Source organism: Narcine bancroftii, chromosome 11, assembly GCF_036971445.1.
Source record: "Narcine bancroftii isolate sNarBan1 chromosome 11, sNarBan1.hap1, whole genome shotgun sequence".
Classification (NCBI taxonomy): Eukaryota; Metazoa; Chordata; class Chondrichthyes; order Torpediniformes; family Narcinidae; genus Narcine; species Narcine bancroftii.
This window is the reverse complement of record NC_091479.1, coordinates 74,569,642-74,583,973: the sequence shown is the minus strand read 5'-3', so window position 1 is coordinate 74,583,973 and position 14,332 is coordinate 74,569,642. Positions and strand designations below refer to the sequence as shown.

The window sequence follows — 14,332 nt, the reverse complement described above, 5'->3', positions numbered from 1 at the left end:
CACGGTGGCCAGTGGAGAGCTCGCCATATAACACGATCTTGGGAAGGCGATGGTCCTCCATTCTGGAGACGTGACCCACCCAGCGCAGCTGGATCTTCAGCAGTGTGGACTCGATGCTGTCGACCTCTGCCATCTCGAGTACTTCGACGTTAGGGATGAAAGCGCTCCAATGGATGTTGAGGATGGAGCGGAGACAACGCTGGTGGAAGCGTTCTAGGAGCCGTAGGTGGTGCCGGTAGAGGACCCATGATTCGGAGCCGAACAGGAGTGTGGGTATGACAACGGCTCTGTATACGCTTATCTTTGTGAGGTTTTTCAGTTGGTTGTTTTTCCAGACTCTTTTGTGTAGTCTTCCAAAGGCGCTATTTGCCTTGGCGAGTCTGTTGTCTATCTCATTGTCGATCCTTGCATCTGATGAAATGGTGCAGCCGAGATAGGTAAACTGGTTGACCGTTTTGAGTTTTGTGTGAAAGGGCTTTGGCAAATACTAGAGCGCATCGGATGTCCCCCAAAGTTCCTCAACATGATTATCCAACTGCACGAAAACCAACAAGGTCGGGTCAGATACAGCAATGAGCTCTCTGAACCCTTCTCCATTAACAATGGCGTGAAGCAAGGCTGTGTTCTCGCACCAACCCTCTTTTCAATCTTCTTCAGCATGATGCTGAACCAAGCCATGAAAGACCCCAACAATGAAGACGCTGTTTACATCCGGTACCGCACGGATGGCAGTCTCTTCAATCTGAGGCGCCTGCAAGCTCACACCAAGACACAAGAGAAACTTGTCCGTGAACTACTCTTTGCAGATGATGCCGCTTTAGTTGCCCATTCAGAGCCAGCTCTTCAGCGCTTGACGTCCTGCTTTGCGGAAACTGCCAAAATGTTTGGCCTGGAAGTCAGCCTGAAGAAAACTGAGGTCCTCCATCAGCCAGCTCCCCACCATGACTACCAGCCCCCCCACAAGTGCTCTGTAATTAGTAAGGGATTGCTTAAGGTGGGATGTGAGTGGGAAGGGAAGGTTGAGAATCACTGCTCTAGACACAATTGTTACTGAAATATTTTGCTTGAGTAAATCTGGTACGATTAAAACAGTGGTTTTCAAACTTTTTCTTTCCACTTACATACTACATTAAGCAATCCCTTACTGATCAGAGCACCAATGGCATAGGGATTACTTAAAGTGGTGTGTGAGTGGAAAGAAAAAGGTTGAGAACCACTGCAATAGACACTGATATTTCTTATTTAAATGACAGCTGACTATCTGGACACAATTTTACTCCATTCTGATGTTGTGAGTTCTTTGGTTTAATTAATACCCCTTCCCTGTGCAGCATTCTAATAGTTTGACATTTTCATAAGAACTTATTTAATTCCTTCTGCAATTTGAGGCAGGATGTGACTCTTTGGTTACAAATACAATTAATCTAAAATTGATTGAGCAGTGTGGAAAAAAAATTGTAGAAATTAAGCACAAATCAAGAACAGTTAATATTGATAATAATGTAACCAATTCCACGGGTTAAATTAAAAAATTGTAGGAAATTTAAATTGAATAAATTAATTATAAATTAGAATGAAAATATACTATAAAAATTCATCCAATTTAGGAATGTACCTCAAGATAGGAAATGAACTGATTTATAGGAGATTCTATTATGTGGAATCCAAAATTGCCGAACACACTGTTCAGTTCAAAAGCATCAGTAATAGGCAATGAAATGTCCAACCAGTCAATGAGTAATTCAAACTGATTTACTAGTGGATCTTAACTTAGAAAATAGAAGAGTGTAGAACAGGAACAAGGCCATGGGCCCACAATGAGAAAGTCATCACAGTGACCCAATTTCTGCCACAAATGAGATCAACTCATTCACCAGAGACCAAGAAGAGAAATGTCATGCCATAACGGATTAGTGTGTCATTAGGAGCCTTACCCACAACCCACTGGGGAATCCAATTACTATTATTTAAAAAATATACTATTATGCAAGAGTATGGGCCAGCTAAATTTTATTTAATTAGTTGAAATTTATTAATGACTGAAAATCACTAACTGAATAATAAATCAGTGGCCGCTGAAACCATTTGAACTTCACAAAAGGCTGTATGCAAATTAACATACATAGGCAAATTAAGATTAATTTACATAATTATTATTCCCTTTATAATCTTTCTATAGAGGAAAGAGGAACAATCCAAAATAAGTTTTCAAGTTTATAAGAAGACTGATCAATCTAATCTGGGGAAATTGATCGATATGCTTCCAGGTGCACTTTGAGAAATGAGAAAGTTAGTGCAATGGAGGCAAATCTATTCTTAAATCATGGACCGGTTTTAAATTAATTGCATTTAACAAAGTGGGCCTTCCTCAAAAAATGGAAGTCCAACAGGAAAGTCTGCAGAGTCGGTGATTGTCGTAAAAACACAGACCTGATCTTTCTCTCCTTCTCCCCAGCCTCTTAATTCAGGCGCTTGCCTGCTTTTCACTTATACCTTGCAGAGGGACTCAGGCCCGAAATGTCAGTGGTAGATCTTTACCTTCTGGACGCTGCGAGACCAGATGAGTTCCGCCAGCACCTCTGTGTTTTAACTTCCCCAAAATGTTGCAAGATCAGTTTCTAGCCAGTCGAAAAAACATTCTGAAAACAGCCTCCAAGAGGACCTTATTGAATTCAACACAGCTGCCCACAATTGATGATGTAGCAACCTCAGTATTGACCCTTAATTGGACTGTCTCCATGGTAACCAGACAGTGACACACATGTCTGTTTTGGAAATGAGAGAAACTGCAGGAGGAATTCCCAATTCAACTAATGAAATATGCGCATTCTTATAAGTAAGATACTAATCAGATAGTTCAGGTTCAAGTTCCAGTTCAAATTTATGTCTGAATATGTAAATGACATCACATACAACCCGGAGCTTTTTTCTGCAGGCCAGGCAGAATATCCACTTGTCAGCAGTGGAAGCTGTATTCGTGATATATATAGAAAAGAAAGAAATGTAAACAAACAGATGGGCAAATGCAGAAAAAAAATTAAGATCCAATAATAATTAATGAGCAAAGTAAGAATCTTTCAATGAGTTTCTGATTGAGTCTGTTGTTGAGGAGTTTAATGGTGGAGATGTAGCAAATGTTCCTGAGCCTGGCAGTACAAGTTTGTGGCTGTGGTGAAAGCACTACTGTACATATTCGTTATATGTTAATATCATGACCTTTCCTGGTTGACCCTGCTCTCTCTGGTCGGCACGTGACTCCTCCTCCTTTCTTCCCCATAAAGGGTGTCGTGCCACAAGGCCTGCCCCCAGTTCGAGCCCGGGTCAGTGTGAGCGACCAACACAGGGACGCTGTCCATCTCTTGCAAATAAAAACCTTCAGTTTCGGTAACTTCAGTCTTGGTGCATCAATTTTATTTGCAAGATTTTTTTCGGAACGTGGACAAGAACATGAAGTTGCATTGCCTGTAAATCGACCCGAGGCAGCTGACAAGTTCGCGCTCTGGTGCCGCTGTTTCGAAAAGTTCCTCACATCCTCCACAGCAGCTGTCCAGGACAAGCTCCAACTGCTATTCATCAGGCACTGGGCCTACCAGATGGTCTGGGACATACAGAGCTGCAAGGACCTGTATAAAGTCCAGGTGAATGAGGTGTATACGCGGCGCGTACTCCACTCACGCAAGCAGTGACCCCGGAAACCCTTCAATTACTTTGTCAGGGCTCTGCAGGAGCTCGCAAGGGACTGCAACCACCAGGCTGTGAGTGCAGAACAGAGCTATTGATCAGAGACGCCTGTGTAACAGGCACCCGCTCCGACTAGGTGAGGCAGAGACTTCTCGAACAGACAACTGAGCCTATCTCAAACCATCAAACTGGCAAACACTCCAGAAGTAGCCATCCACAACGTTGAATTGTTCTCCAGCGAACACGCAGCTGCCTCATGGGTAACACGGGCCACCATCTTGGGAGGTGGGATCGCAAGCTCCCTCCCATCCTGAGCTGACCACCACTGCTGTTAGCGACCACCCGACATGCTACTTCTGCGGGCAGGCTAGGCACCCGAGGAAAAGCTGCACTGCCAGGGACGCTGTCTGCTCCACCTACGGGAAGAAAGGACATTGCACGAAGGTCTGCAAGTCCAAACAAACCCCGAAGTTCAGCAGCAATGCAAGCGAGAAGAGGCTGCCATCTTTGATGTTGTCACTCCCAGGGACCTTGGACGGCCACACACGTGTGCCACAGAGACCACCGACTGCAATGACGTCACTTCTGCCTTTCTCTTCTGGTGAAGGGCGACGGAACCGCGTGCACGCCATGGGATCAACCATCTTGGGCATCATCTCACCGGATCACCAGCAGCCAACGAAACTCCTCAGACGACGAGCCGACCTGGCATTGGAAACCCTGGATCAGTTCAGACCCTATCAACTCTCCATGTCCATGATGGATGCTCAGGTAAATATCTGGCCCACCACTTGCCTATTTGACTGTGGAAGCACTAAAAGCTTCATTCACCCAGACACCGTACAGCACTACTCCCTTGGGGTGAAGCCCGCAAGCCACAGTGTCTCCATGGTGACCACATCCCACTCAGCATGGCAGTTGCATAGTAACACTGACTGTCCAGGGCATGGTATACCGGAACTTTAAACTCCTCATATGGCCACACTCTGTGCACCCATCCTACCAGGATTAGACTTCCAGTGCAATTTGAAGAGCATCAACATGAAGTACAATGGGACCCACCCTCCCCCCACAGTCTGCAATGAGCAGTGTTTAAACCGCCCCTCCCACAACCCCCAACACATGGCCGACCATCAGCCCCAAAACTAATCACCTCGTCTGACATGCAGTCTCTCCATATACCAGAACTCTCCCCCACCCCCATTTGCCAATCTCACCCCTGACTGTAAGCCCGTCGCCACTAAAAGTCGGTGATATAGTGCCAGGGACAGGGCATTTATTAAGTCAGAGTTGAGACGCCTCCTCGCTGAGGGGGTAATAGAACAGAGTACGAGCCCCTGGAGAGCCCAGGTAGTGGTGGTGAAGAGTGGGGAGAAACACCGGATGGTCATCGATTATTTCCAGATCATCAATAGGTTCATCCAGCTGAATACATACCCCCTGCCCCACATAGCCGACATGGTGAACCAGATTGCACAATACAAGGTGTTCTCCACCATAGACCTTAAATCTGCCTATCACCAGCTCCCCTTTTGCTCCAAAGACTGCCAGTATACTGCCTTTGAGGCAGATGGCTTGTTTTACCATTTCCTAAGGGTCCCTTTTGGAGTCACAAATGGAGTCTGTCTTTCAGAGGGAAATGGATCGGATGGTGGATGAATACAGGGTGTGGGCCACTTTCCCCATACATCGACAATGTCATCATCTGCGACTGCAACCAGCAGGACTGTGATAGGGACCTCCATGAATTCCTCCACATCGCAAAATGGCTCAATTTGATGTACTTAAGGGAAATGTGTCTTCAGCACATGTCACCTGGCTATTCGAGACTGCATTGTGGAGAATGGAGTCATCAGTCCCGACACTGACAGCATACACCCCCTGTTAGAACTTTCACTTTCCCACTGCTTCAAGGCCCTGAAAAGGTGCCCGGGGTTTTTTTATTACTCTCAGTGGGTCCCCAGCTACGTAGAGAAGGCCCGACCCCCTAATCAGGGCCACCATTTTCCCCCTGTTGACAGAAGCCCACGAGGCATTCAACTGGATCAAAGCCGACATTGCAAAGGCCACGATCCACGCAATGGATGAATCCATCCTGTTCGAGGTGGAGAGCGATACTTCAGACTTTGCTCTGGCCGCCACATTTAATCAGGCGAGTAGGCCCATAACATTTTTTTCGCACACCCTCCAGGGCCTCGAGGTCCTGCAGTCCTCCACCGAGAAAGAGGGTCAGGCCATCATTGAAGCAGTACGGCACTGGAGACATTAGCTCACCAGTAAGCACTTTACCCTGCTGACTGACCAACGGGCAGTCACCTTTACGTTTAATAATCAGCAGCGGGGTAAAATCAAAAATGATAAAATCCTGAGGTGGAGAATTGAGCTCTCCACCTACAATTATGACATTCTGTAACGGCCCGGAAAGCTCAACGAGCCCTCCGATGCCCTGTTTCAGGGGCCTTGTGCCATTGTGGAGATGGATCGACTGCAGGCACTGCACAATGACCTCTGCCACCCCGGGATCACCCATTTCTTTCACTTCATCAAGGTTCGTAATTTCTCCTACTCCATCAAGGACATCAGGATGCTGACCAAAATTGCCGGGTTTGCATGGAATGCAAACTGCGCTTCAACCAGCCCAACAGGTCACACCTGATCAAGGCCACTCGCCACTTTGAACATCTAAGCATGGACTTCAAAGGATCCCTACCCTCCATGAACTGAACTTGCACTTCATCAACATCATCGATGAGTACTTGTGGTTCCCCTTTGCCATCCCTTGCCTGGACATGACTGCAGCTACCGTCATAGAGGCTCTGAACAATCTGTTCACCATTTTCAGATTCCCCTGCTACATCCATAGTGATAGGGCTGCATCAATATTTGCTGTCCAAGAGCATCGCCTCTAGCTGGACCACCATCTATAACCCCAAAGGGAATGGCCAGGTGGAGGAGGAGAACAGCATGGACTAGAAATCAGTACTACTGACCTTAAAGTCCAAGGGCCTCCCCATTCTCCCACTGGCAAGAGGTTTTCCCAGAGGCACTCCACGCTATTTGGTCCTTCCTGTCTACGGCTTTCAATGAAACACCTCATGAAGGATGAACCCCTATCACTGCGGATGTAGCGGGGCATCTGAAAGGAAGGGGGAAAGGTTTTTCTTTGTTTTATTTTGTATGAAAATGTGTAATATATATTGTGATATTAAAGATTTAAATATATATTTATTTTAAAAATGAAAAATATATATTTTTTTAAAAAGGTAGGTTATCACACTCTTCTTGGATACCAGTACAATTGAGGTCTGTTAGGAACAACTGGGTACCCAGCCATGTTGGAATGAAATGTTGAAGTTATCCATGAAAACATTGGCCAGTTTGTCAGCACAGGTTTTCAGTACTTGGCCGGGCATTCTTTTCCTTAGATTCACTTTCCTGAAGGCATCCTACATGACATCTTTGGATAATGACAGTGGAGGATCATCAGGGAACATTATAGTGTGCAGTAGTTTTTCCTTGCTCTGATGGTCGAATCGGGTGTAGACGGCATTGCACATTTTTGGATGTAAAGCTTTGGTGTTTCCAATTGCAATGAATTTGGTTTTTAATTTTAAATTAAATTTGCATATTCATCATGGTTACAAAACCTTCTGGTCATGAACATGCACTGTCCAAACACCCCAATTAACCTACATTATTGAAAGGTGGGAGAAGACCAGGGCACCCAGAGGAAACCCACGCAGACACAGAAATAACATCCAAACTCCTTACAGACAATGACAGATTTAAAACCAGGTCACTAGCGCTGTCATAGCATTGCACCAATGGCTACGCCATTGTGCCATATGGTTTTGTAGAAGGGTACATCATTTAGGCCCTGCCACAGCTGTCTAGTACCCTTCGTTGTTTCCATTTATGTCCAGAATCTACACTTCACCCGGGAAATGGCTTTTTGTAGGTCATACGTGTTCCTTGTGCAGTGTTCTGGATCTTTGAACTTGAATGCCTGTGAACTGGCTCTCGGCAGGTTCTGAATTTCATTGTCCATCCAGGGCTTCTGGTTGGGGAAAGCACTGGATGATTTGATGGGGACACACATCCACAGCTCTTTTGATAAAGTCCATAATGGTGGAATAATTCAGATCATCAGCTGAGTTTTTGAATGCCATCCCATCCAGTGACTCAAGGCAGTCCTGTAGCCATTCTTCAGCATCCTCTGATTAGCTTCTGGCTGTCCTGATCTCTGGTACCTCTCTGTCTATATGCAAGCAGAAGGAGCACTGAGAGGTGATTTGACTTACTAAAATGTGATCTCAGGAAAGAAGGATAGGCTTTCCTTATCTTGGTGTATTGCTGGTTCAGCAAGTTATGTTCTGGTGATTATTGGGCAGGGTTTTCTTGAGACAGGCTTGGTTGATTTGTAGTGTGTTGGAGTGGGCCTGTTTTCATACCTTTCACTCTCTCCCCTGTCCAACATTAGGAGAGCCTGAGAGGAAATGGCTGTTGCCTCCTCGAGATTTGAACTCTCCACCAACAAAGTTCCAATTGCAATTAAAAAGGCACCTACTGAGTTCACTTCAGTGCTTTGTGGAGCAATTTGTTTCGTTTTTATCATTCCTGTCAAGTGCCTGTCTAATTTCCTTTTGAAAACCCCAACCGATGGATTTCACTGATCTTAAAAGCATTGACATATAAACCATGGTCACTTTGGAAAAAACAAACTTATAGTACAGTCCTGCTACAACCTTTTTGCATCACTTGAAGTTTGTCCTTGATCCTTGACTTCCCTTACTTTATCTTATCTAAACCAGTCATTATGCAACACCTCTATCAATATCATCTCATTAAACTTTACTCCAGGACCAGAACAAATTCAGGTCCCAATAACTCATCACCTGTTCCAGAATTCGCAAGGTGGGCTAAATCTGTGTCAACTCGATGCTTACAATTGTGTCTCTGGCTGATATTTGAATAAATTCTTCACCTAATTTAACATCCGGGTTCATTTGGATTACTGGGAGAAGAAATATAATGCTATAAAGATTTAATCAACAATCTGCCAATCAGGACAACTCGATCCAGTAGATATCTCTGTTAATCAACTCAGAATTATTCCTGCAGGGACAGTCTAGAACAGGGGTGTCAAACTCAAATTCACGGAGGGCCAAAATTAAAAACTTGGACTAAGTCGAGGGCCGAACTAAATATTTATTGAAAATTTTCAACAACATCTGCATGTTTTCTCTTCTTTCAACATATGTAATGTTAAACTTTTTCTTATTAAAATAAATGTTTAATAATAGTTTTGGATAAACTCTTTCCAGAAGCATTAACAAATGAGAAATAAAATATTCAATAAATAATATTTCTCTATAGAGGATTTGTCAAATGTTGCTAGTGTGCTGTCGAATAGTAAAATCTGAGGGCTATTGAGAATGTGGGAGAATAACATGATTCCTGAAACAATCAAATGGGTGACTGATTGTGGGCATGAACTCTAGCAGGGTTATTTGCCATGCCCTTTTTCCATTGGTACAGATATCCTTTGATTTACACACTTTTCAAGTTTTATGCCTAATGAGCTTGTATCCAGGTGCAGGACCATTTTTAACCAGGAATATATTTATCACTGTGACATGAAACTATTGGAAGATCGTTTTATCCTGAGATTAAAGTTCATAATCCTTACTCAGGCCTGTGTGCGGGAGGGCAGGGTTTGCGGGCGATCGGGTTGGACAACGACAGTGCTGGGGCATCGGCTCTTGCTGCAGGGCGGCATCTCGGCGGATCAGCGGCCCCGTCACCGTGAGTCGCGGGTCGGCCTGCGGCAGGGAGGGGGAGTGGGCAACGGTCCTGGTGAGGTCAGGCCCCCCCTGAGTTTCTGCCGGACCCCCCTTGACCTGCTGAGTTTCTCCTGGACCCCCCTTGACCTGCTGAGTTTCTCCTGGACCCCCCTTGACCTGCTGAGTTTCTCCCGGAGCCCCTCCCCTTGACCTTCTGAGTTTCTCCCAGACCCCTCCCCCTTGACCTGCTGAGTTTCTCTAGGACCCCCCTTTGACCTGCTGAGTTTCTCCCGGACCCCCCTTTGACCTGCTGAGTTTCTCCCGGATCCCACTTTGACCTGCTGAGTTTCTCCTGGACCCCCCTTGACCTGCTGAGTTTCTCCCGGAGCCCCTCCCCTTGACCTTCTGAGTTTCTCCCAGACCCCTCCCCCTTGACCTGCTGAGTTTCTCTAGGACCCCCCTTTGACCTGCTGAGTTTCTCCCGGACCCCCCTTTGACCTGCTGAGTTTCTCCCGGATCCCACTTTGACCTGCTGAGTTTCTCCCGGACCTCCCTTGACCTGCTGAGTTTCTCCTGGACCCCCCTTGACCTGCTGAGTTTCTCCCTTCTGGTGTTTTTACGAGAACCACAGACTTTTGCTCATACATTGATGAGGGGGATCAAGGGCCAAACATTGTCAGGTACCTCTCTGCTGGATAAAGGATACGGTTTAACCCGCTGAGTTTCTCCAGTGTTGGGTTTTCACGAGGTAGAGTCAAAGGGCCGAAGGGCCTGTTTCTGATCTGTAATGTTCTACGGACCCTGCTCTTCTTTCCGTGCCGGTGTCCCAGGACCTTTCCAGGGCAGTCTCCGCGCTCAGGACCGCGCTAGGATCCCGGTCAGTGGTGGAGGAGCAGGTGAGCGCGGCTAATCCCGATCCAGCCCACGCCACTCCCAAGATTGGCGGGGGATTCCACCCTACCTGCCCGACCAGCCTCGCTCTCCACGTGTACTCCGGGCATCCGCGCTGGTCCGGTGGGAAGGCGCAGGGCGGCCGGCGCCCCATCGCCCGGCGGGGAGCCCCAATCTTCCCTCCGGCGTCCCGACTCCATCTGCAGCTCCAAGAAACGATGTGCCACTGGGGTTCCGGGCGCTGGGAAGCGGCCTTGGCTTCCCCTGACACCGGCCAGGCCATGCTGCGGTGGGGGTGTGGGCGGGGGGACACGACAGCGTGTTTATAAAACCACCCACCACTACTTTTCAAGGACCAGGATTTTTCTCTCTCTCTCTCACCCTGGGACACAGTGGTTACTGTGCATGCGCTATACTGGTGCGGCGGCCAGCGGGCTACCTCTAATACATTTTTGATAATATCTTGTGGGCCAGAGTTTGACATGTGTGGTCTAGAATGACCCGATAATTGTTGAGATCGCAATATGAGCATTTCCAGAGAAGATAATACTGAATGCACAGGAATCAACCTCTGAGTACAATTAGATAAATGCTGAATGAAGCCTCAGCTTGATACTAAATCAATAGAATGGAGGCACAAGAGACAGCAGATGCTGGAATCTGGAGCAAACAACTGCAGAACTCAATGGATCAGGTGGCATTTGCAGAGGAAAATGGGCAAACCACGTTTTGGGTCAAATCCTGCATCCAGAATATAAAGAGGAGATGGCCAGTATAAAGAGGCGAAGAAAATGAGTGAGGCAGAAGCTATAAACTCAGATGAGGAAGGGCAGTGGATTCAGATAGTGAAGGAAAGGGTAGAAATAGCAATAGAGGGAAGCAGAGACAACAAAGGGCTGCAGGTAATGGAACCTAATAAGAAAGGAAGGTGGTGAATGGAACCAGATAATAGAGGGATGATGGGTGGCTGAGACAGTTTGGAGAGGAGACAGGGCAACCAGTGGGAGGAGTGGATGATGAACAGGTGGAGACAGATGAGGAATGGAAAATAAACAGAATAAAAGGAGGCTGCGGTAGTGAATTTGGAAAACAGGAGTGCACGAGAGGACCTGAGTGGATCAGAAAAGAGAACCAAGGGGGGTGCAGGTCACCTGAAATTGGAGAATTCGATGTTCATGCTGCTGTTCCTCTAACGCCTGGCTGTGGAAGAAACTGAGGATTTTTTGGTGCAGAGGGGAGATTAAACATGACTGCTGGTGGCCACAGTTTAGATCTTTGGAAGTTGAAAGAAATTGTTCATGTAAGAACAAATTCTGCCAGGTGGAGGAGAGTGCAAGTAGAGGGAAAATTAATTTGTTCTATGTTCAGGAAAGAGACACAGGGCATTAATGCCTTCCTGATGGGGAAAATGGAGGTTTATAGGGACATCTATAATAGGGCAGTGAGGGCTTGGAAATTGGAAGTTGATAACAGAGCAGAGAATGAGCAAGGAATCTGGGAGATAAGTGGGAAGGGAATGGACTTGAAGAGACAAGTTAGTGTTGAGTCAAATCAATATAAAGCTGTCAAAGCAAGTCAAACTGGTATTTTTACTTCAACATTTTGGCAACTCTATATTAGTTTATCAGGCTCCTGATAATAAACGATTCGCATATTTTCTGGCTAATTTAGATTTACCTTCTTCGAATGATAAAGATGTGAATGAATTTTATAGTTTTTTTTTTACTGATCATTTTTATTTATCTTCACTGAAATTAATATATTTCTCCCATGATCGACTTTTGATTACAGTATCATTGAATTTATACCATTGTCTTTCAAAGTCACATTTGACACAAGAAAAATCAATAGATCTAAAGCAACTCATAACCAGCACCACAAAAATTAAAAATGTAGAATTCCAATATGGTTGTTGTAGTTAATGAATTAAAAATCCAAGCAATTTATTACAAATTTCCAACATGAGTGTAATTATACTTACCTTAGCCTATAACCAGAGGAGCTTTGATGCTCTTCAGTCCAACTCTCTATTTTGAAAGTGGAATGTAAATTTATGGTATCTATGACATTAACAGGCCATCTTTTATCTGCACCTAGAGTAAATCTAAAGATTTTCAGTCTATTCGTAAATTAAATATGGAGAGTGTCCTGAAGCGTTAGTAGCTGGTCCTCACTCCCAGGTAGTATGAGGCAGTGTGATCCATTGATCACTGGGACATCAGAGGGTGAGCAAATTTGTTCTTGGAAGTCAACACACTCATGGCATCGTGAAGAAAGCACATCAGTGTCTCTACTTCCTCAGGAGTTTGTGGAGGTTTGGTATGACATTGGCAAATTTCTACCAATGTATGGTGAAAAGTGTGCAGACAGGCTGCAATGCAGTCTGGCATGGGAACACCCATACCCCTGAGCATAAAGGCCTGCAAAAGGCAGTGGACATCTCAGAACATCATCAGGGATCTCTGCCGTCGGAGAGCAGCAGCAATCATCAAGGATCCACGCCACCCAGCACACGCTCTGTTCTCACTGCTACCATCAGGAAAGAGGTATCGGGGCCACAAGACTCGAACCACCAGGTTCAGAAACAGCTGCTCCCCCTCCACCATCAGACTCCTCAACAACAAACTCAATCGGGGACTCATTTAAGGATTCTTACGTGCGCACTTTATTGATTTTCTTTTTGTTCTCTCTCTATTGCAGTTTGTTTACATTTCTTTATGTTTCCATGTGTGCATTGAGTAGTATTTTTTTGCAGTAATAATAAGTGTTAATTCTGCTGTGCCTGCAGGAAAAAGAATCTCAGAGTTGTATGTGATGTCATATATGTTCTCTGACAATAAATCTGAAATCAGTAACATTTCCTTCAACACAATATACTAATATCATTGTAACTTTATAATGCACGGCCTCAAGACTCTTGGAGCTGTATGATAAATGAGTATAACATAAATAATCAGTCATGCAACAGACTTTCAGGACACTTGTCACTGACTGCGAAGTATTTATTTGTCCGAATCATACTCAAACTGAAGAAGTGCTCTCATTTAGAAATGGGGCACTTCTGTGGTTGATAGCACTGTCCAACATAAATCAAATAAATAGCTTCAAGTTCTTAGGAGTAAATAACTTCAAAGTCCAGGCCTGATTCGAGCATATTGACACAGTGATGAGGAAAATTCACTTTCTGAGAAGACTGAGGAAGTTTGGCCTGTCACACGTGCGTCAACAACTTCTACAGGTGCATATCAAAAGGATAGTTACTGAATGCATCTCAGGGTGGTAGAGGAACTGCTTTGTCAAGATTGGCAGAAACTACCGAACGTAATGAATGCAGCTCAGAACAGAATGCAGACCTCCTCTCCCCACCTCCCCCACCCCCTTCATGAATTTAATCTTCACTTCCTGCTGCTCAGGAAAGACAGCCAACATGCTGAAAGACCCATCACACCCCAGACACAATCAAAGGATTCCATTCCTTTCTCACAATTCCTCCATCTCCGTCGCATCTGCTCCTAGGACCAGGGGCTCCATGCGAGATCATCCTAGATGTCCTCCTTCTTCAAACAATGTGGCTTCTCCTCTACTACCAACAAGTCAACCCTCACCCACACGTCCTCCATTACCCACTTATCTGTCCTGGACCCATCACCAGTAGATTGGGATTTACATTTGCAGAACATTTGGGGCACCGGGGCACCCCAGAGGAGGGTATAGCAGTAATTCGTCAAGCCTCTGCCTTGTATGCAGGGCGTTTGCGGCTGTGGGTACATGGGGGGAGCCCTGACGAAGAGATATTCATGGCCGGAATGCATACCCGATTAGGTCGTTCCACCCGACCCACTGTATGGGGACTGGTTCTGTCCGTAACTAGTCTGCTAATTGGACACCCTGTGTCTGAGGCAATGCACACCTTATCTGGGTTTCGAGTATTAGAGTTGGGAGGTAAAATCCACTCACGTACAACCCAGGTTAAATCA

At 45.6% G+C, this 14,332-nt stretch overlaps 2 protein-coding genes across 5 annotated transcripts in view; one reads left to right on the top strand and one right to left on the bottom strand.

Moving 5' to 3' along the window:
- LOC138745913 (proline-rich protein 5-like) overlaps positions 1-2,672 on the bottom strand; it is a 362,551-nt gene extending 359,879 nt beyond the window's left edge. For all 3 annotated transcript variants that reach the window (XM_069903427.1, XM_069903428.1, XM_069903429.1), the window contains exon 1: positions 2,539-2,672. The gene's annotated coding sequence lies outside the window, so the exon portion shown is untranslated. The remainder of the gene's footprint in view (positions 1-2,538) is intronic.
- The window catches only part of LOC138745918 (protein shisa-like-1), a 132,786-nt gene that overhangs the window by 67,186 nt on the left and 51,268 nt on the right, over positions 1-14,332 (top strand). The gene's annotated exons all lie outside the window — the stretch shown is intronic.